The sequence below is a fragment of the Arachis ipaensis genome, chromosome B10, assembly GCF_059453495.1.
Source record: "Arachis ipaensis isolate K30076 ecotype BB chromosome B10, ASM5945349v1, whole genome shotgun sequence".
NCBI lineage: Eukaryota > Viridiplantae > Streptophyta > Magnoliopsida > Fabales > Fabaceae > Arachis > Arachis ipaensis.
Genome location: NC_142435.1, coordinates 124,898,813 through 124,906,204, shown reverse-complemented (window position 1 = coordinate 124,906,204; position 7,392 = coordinate 124,898,813).

The following is a 7,392-nucleotide window of genomic DNA, read 5'->3' as shown; positions in this document are numbered from 1 at the left end:
AATTTTTTCAACAGCATCATTTGAAACAAAATTCGTTTCTTTTTCTTTGTCGTCTTTTTTCAAAGATGCTTGATAAAGATCGACTAGGTGCCTTGGAGTATGACAGGTACGCGACCAATGGCCCTTTCCACCACAACGGAAATATTTATCCTCTGCTGATTTATTTTTGCCAATTATTTCTTTCTTTATCGCACTTTTGGTGAGATCCTTTCTTATGAACATATTTTTTCTTCCTTCCATAATTTTTCTTGTTGCCAAAACCTTGTCATTTACCTCTTCTGGGGTTATGATTTGCCGCATTTGTTTCAGGAAGTGGGGCGGCGCCAGCTGGGCGCGCTTCATAATTTTTTTTTAAAAGCAACTCATTGTTGCGTTCAGCAACAAGAAGGCAAAAAATTAACTCGGAATATTTTTTAAATCCTTTTTCTCGATACTACTACTACAGGAGCACATTCAAGACATGGAAGGTCGAGAAAGTTTTCTCTAACATATCATTATCAATTATCTTTTTCCCACATAATTTCATTCGTGAGGTGATTTGAAACATTGCTGAATTATATTCATTTATGGATTTAAAATCCTGTAGACGGAAGTGCGTCCATTCATATCGGGCTTGAGGAAGTATCACTGTCTTTTGATGATTATACCTTTCCTCAATGTCTTTTCACAGATCTGCATGATTTTTTAATGTGAGATATTCATTTTTCAATCATTCGTCAAGATGAAGATGAAGGAAGATCATGGCTTTAGCTTTATCTTTTTGGGATATATTATTTTCAGTCTTAATGGTATCTCCAAGATCCATTGAATCAAGATGGATTTTAGCATCTAGTATCCAAGATAAGTAGTTCATTCTTTCCAGATATATCAAGAACATTAAATTCAAAATGAAAGAGCTTTGACATAATAAAAATTTGTTACCTTAAGTCTTCCTAAATTTTGATCAGAGTCTTGTGTTAATAACGTATTCTGAAATAAATAACTAAAGAAAATATAATAAATATAAAATAAAGAACTATAAATAAAAAATACTAGTATTAATATTCACTACAATTAATATTTTGATATAATAGAAATAATTTATATTATATTATATTATATTATATATATATATATATATATATATATATATATATATATATATATATATATAAAACGTAGGAAAGAAAGAGGAAAAAAAATTTTGTATATAAACAATATAAAGAGAAAGAGAATTGTTATTGATTGTGTATAAAAGAGAAGAGTATGTTATTCTTGCATATCAATTCTCTGAGATCTCATTATTTATAGAAGTAAAATATTGACTTTTTTAAACTTCATTTAAATTCAATTTGACTTGAGAGCTTCATTCTTTCATAGTAAAAATTAGCCGCCCATACAATAGATGGACATCCACATCATCATGTCGCAGCAATCTATTTAATATACTAAAACTGGGTTTTTCCCCAACTAATGAAGGTGAGGTGTCGATCTCTCGTGAGTCCGTTTTTCCTCCAAAATGAACTTTCCTATTCTCTATTATAAATTATTTTATAAAAAATATCTTTATTATAATTATATTATAATTAATATTTAATGAATAATACATAATTATACTAATTTAAGAACATATCTTCATTATAATTATATCAAATCAATATTTAATGCATTATTAAACTACTTATCAATTATTAATTGAAAATACTTTTAATCATTTTAATAATAATAATAATAATAATAATAATAATAATGATATGATAATTGCACCGGTCGTGGTAATCATGATAAGAATATTTGAATCTAATCATAAAATGATCAAATTTTATGATATCAATAACGCACGTTAATTTTAAATATTTTTAGTCATTTTAATTATATTAATTTTAAAAATATTGATATAATTCTAATTCTTATTCATTATCCAATAATAATAATAATAATAATAATAATAATAATAATAATAATAATAATAATAATAATAATAACTTAAAAAACCCGTATATAAACTATTTCAATTACCCGTGTATTATTATTAAAATTCTATATGTTCCTAAATATAAGTCTTGAAAAACACAACATGGCACGGGCTATTAGTGTAGAGTTGTTTAGGTTTGTTTAGGAAGATATAATAGAATTTATATTTCTAAATTTTAAGACATATATTTCTATTTTAATCTGTGTATATCAGGTATAATATTCTTATTTATTGTCCAGGATTTCTCTTACTATGATAGATGATAATAATTCTAATCATGATATGATAAAATTATATAATTTAAACAAAATTAATATATGATGTGTAATTCCTGTATGTAATAAAAAATATCTTTATTAGAATTATATTATAATTAGCATTTAATGAATAATGCATAATTATACTAATTTAAAAAAATATCTTAATTATAATTATATAAAAAATTAAACATAAATTTATAATTTTAATTGCCATAAATATGATACTAATGTTCATAGTGGTAAATTGATATTGCAATAATTAATTTTTATAATTATTTTTGTACTATTAAAGGCTATATATAGTGTTTCTTTTTGGTTAGTGAGTCTAAATCTAAGAATCAAAACATTCTTTTTTTTCTAATATGTTATTCTTCTTTGATTGGGCAATTGTTTCTAAGGAGTTTTGTAGGTCAAGTTCAAATCACGTCTCCTCCATGTTTTCTACGTTTGTCCGAAAATATTCGAAGTGGAGCATATAATGAGATTGAATTTCCTCAATTTAGGTTCAGTTTTGAAAAATTCATGTCAACCTTGAAGATGCAATTCAAAGATTGGTACTATATTTAAATTTTCTTCTCTTAAACTTTTTGTATTAAAAATAATTTTATAACATATTGTGATTTTTTTTCAGAAACTATCGGCCTTCTGGTGCATTAATGCAATGCCATTGAGGAGAATAAAAGTCAATTTAGTTTGATAATTTTAACAAGAAGATAGTCTAAATTTGTACAGATTCTAAATGTTCGATCTTACATGTTATTTCGGTTGGGTGTTACGAGAATGACTCTAATCTATACGTATCTAAGAATTAGAATAGATTAAATATTATTTAAATAATTTAGTTCTAATATTGGTATTATTTGATTAAATTAGTTTTAGAGAAATTTAAATTGTTGTCTCAATTTATATATTATGACTATTCTTTTTGGATATGTTATTTTTAAACTTTTTAATATGAAATTTTTTATTTTTTTTTTATTTTTAAGTTTGTTTTTTTTAGATATATGTATCACCTTTTTTTGTATTTCAGATTAGTAATGCAATTATTAAGAAAAATATAATTCATCAATAGATTAGAATGATTAAAAGTTTAATTATATTGTGTGGACACAAGATTGATTAATTAAGATTAAGACGTGAAAAAGGAAAAAGAGTGCTTTCTTGCTAATATATAAAAATACGTGAAAAAAATTTAAAATATCACCATTTAAAAAAAATTGTTAATCACGCATATAAAGAGGGATTGGAGAATATAAATGGATATAAAAAATAAAAAATTATTACTCGATTGTAGAATAAAAAATAATTAATATATGTGACTTAAATTTTTATACGTACAATTAATATATATAAATAAACAAATATTTAAAATTATTTAACAAAATTATTATATATGTATAGATAAATAAAAAAATTATTATAATTTATGAAAATTACACATATAATGACATTAATAATAAAGAATAAAAAATTTATCTAATAATTGTAGGCTCAAAAAAAAAGTAATCATGATCAGAAAATAATTAATATATGCGATTTAAATATATTTACATACAATTATATATATATATATATATATATATATATATATATATATATATATATATATATATATATATATATATATAAACTACATAAAGAAGTCTTTAGAATTATTTAACAAAATAAATATATTCTAAAAATAAAAAAATATTAACTAAACAATTGATATATATACATATAAATAAATACAAAAATTAGTATTATTTATGAATATTATTATGCGTATGATGGTATTAATGGAATAACAAAATTATTGAATGATTGTAGGCTAAAAAAAATATTTATAATCAAAAAATAAAAAATAATTAATATATATGACTTAATATATATGTATTAAATAAGGAAAATTTTAAAATTATTAAAAAAAATAAATAAATATATCCTACGAATAAAAAAATCATTGACTAATTGATCAATATATACTGGTAGTATAAATAAAAAAACCATTAAATAAAAAATAAATAGTATGTTTTTATTTTGAGAATAAAACGTAAATAATTATAATATAATAATTTGTTTAATTATTAATATTTACAATTGTTATTTTAAATCATAAATTTAGAAGAAAAAAGTAGATTACCAAAAACCATTAATAACTATATTAGAGTTGATACACATAACACTAGATTAAGAAAAAATGAATGCATAGCATGTTACTTTTTTATTAATCACATTACTACAATCAAATTAATTTTAATAAAATAATTTAAAATTATAATTTCAACCTTATCACGTTCATAGTACGAATTATTGAACAATTTATTATGATGTACATGGCACAGATTATTAAATAATTTCTCATGTGTTTTTTTTTTCCAAAATAAAAATATTATTTTTACTTATAATTATTATTCTTTATCAATTCTTTCATTTAAACACTAATATTATTTATTAATTTTTTTATTTTTATTTCTCACATTTATTAAAAATTCCTTTTCAATATTTTAGATATTAATTGTTGTTATTTAATTAACTTATTTTAGGTATTTAATTATTAAAATTTGAGGTATTAATTATACTTCAATTACGGTATTAAGACTTTGAACAAAATTTTAATTTAATTTTGGACAATATATATATATATATATATATGATATTTAGGTATTAATTATTGTTATTTATTAACTTATTTTAGGTATTTAATTATTAAAATATTAGATATTAATTATATTCTGTTTACTGTGTTAAGACTTTAAACATAATCCCAATTTAATTTTGGACAATGTTGAAAGCAAATATATATATATATATATATATATATATATATATATATATATATATATATATAATATTAAACTAAAAGAGTAGATTTTAATTTTACATAAAATAATATAATAGATATAGAGTATAAAAAAATTTACTTGACAAATATAATTATTCATAGTGTGATATTTTATTACGATAACATATCTTTGTGTATCGGCATATATATATATATATATATCACATGACATATTTATTATTATATTTTAAATTTAAAGTTTTCTTGATCTAACATTGTGGTGAAAGAATAGAAAACAAAAAAAATGAAAAAAAAAACATAGGAGCATTTCAAACATAATTACCACTAATCTTTTTTCTTTAGTTTTCAAATATATTATTTATTTATTTATTTAGAGTAATAACTAAATTTATTATAACTGTAGTACCATTATCCTTAAATTATTAGTATTATTAGTATATTTTTAAAATTATTGACATATTAATATATATAATAAGCAATAGTAAATTTTCTTTCATGTTTATCATTTAAAAAATTTATAATTTTGATATAATCTTTATTCTATTTTTTCCCCATACCTAATGACTATTGACTACGATCCTATCAATAGTATCACCTATAGTAGATTATACGAAGAGAAAATATGAAAAATAAAAATAATAATTATAAGGCTATAGAAAGTCCTATCCAAGTTTGACAAGAGCAAGACGGTTTACATAGAAATAGTTCTAATAGATGATAAGATTAGTTGATTCATTTACTAAATTTTTTCAAGTAATGCTAAGTTCAATTTATAAATAGAGTTTAATTTCGATGCATTGACAGTGTAAAGCGTTTTACACAGTCGTGCAATCACATCCGTTCTTTTGGATAACCATTCACGCGGTCAATGTGAAAGGTATTTATTTTTATTGATGTGTCATTACGTAATTAGATGCATGTGTAAAACTACTTTACGCTGTCAGTGCATTAAAATTAATTCTTATAAATATTTGTAGTTCATATTTTAAGTTAATTTTATAAGTATACCATTTCACAACTCAAAGACAATTCTTTTTAATAGCTTTGTAAATGCTAATAGCTTTTATATTTAATTTATTTTGTAGTACGATAAAATTCATTGTTCAATCAAGAATTATTTGATAAAAATATTTGAGAATGAATTAGTAGAAAGGAAGGTCTATGTCTTCTCAAATTTTGAGATTGAGAAATAAAGCGGAATATATCTTCTGACTGTACACACGTGCAAAATATCTTTTAAGAAGGAGTCACGTATAGTACATACCGTTGATGATCGTAAAATTTCGGATAATTATTTTAATTTGCTTGCCCATACTGATATATTGAAACAAACAAATGAATAATTCTACTTATTTGGTACGTAATTAATTTATATTAACTCACACAGAATTATTTTTCTTTTGATTTTAAAATTTGCCAAAAAATTGTATAATAGCATCATTTTATTGACAACAAAAATTTTAACAGTTTATTTATGAAAATATTTGTAATTGTATTGTGGCTTTTTTTAAAGGTCTATCGTTTTATTAATATACTATTGTTAATTTTATCGTTTAACATAAAATAAATCAGTAAATTCTCTTTATTTTATACACGTACGAAGTTATAATTTCTTATATTATTCACTCATTTATCCTTAATTTGGTACTTTTAATTCAATTTTTTTTGTTCAATTAGATGTTATTGGACTCTTGACTGGAAAAGAAAAACTTATATCATGGTCAAAAATAGAGAAAAGTGATCAGTACATTATGATTGATCTTCATGATTTGCAGTATGTAAAATTTTAATATTTTAATATGAATATTTCTTTTGGTAATAATTATGTGTTGTGGTGTAATTTTTTTTCTTTATGTATTACTACTTACTCTCTTAATTCTCGCTTTCATTCAAAAATGAGGAAAAAATAAGATATACACTATGAGATCAATTTACAATCTAATTACTTGATCATTTATGTGATTACCGAACAACCGAATACATAATTTATTATCTAATTTATAAAATTTAACAAAGACATTGGTAAACATATTGGTTTTGTATTTATTTATATATTTTATTTATTTATGTTATATTTGTAATTATATTATATCTATTTTTATCAATATATTTTTTTAAAAAAATATCGTTAGTGTTAGCACATAGTGTATTAAATAAATTAAATGATAGAAACACGTAATTATTTTTTTTCAGTCAAAATTAAGTAAAATACTGTAATTTAGACTTGCAATATCAATATATTAATAGTAAAGTGGAGAAAAAATGTAATATTATATCAAAGAAATTTTTTTAAATCATAATTATAATTTATGATTAAAACCATAATTTAAATATTTTAAACGGGATAATTTTATTTAAAAAATTCATAATTCAAACATAATTTTTATACACTT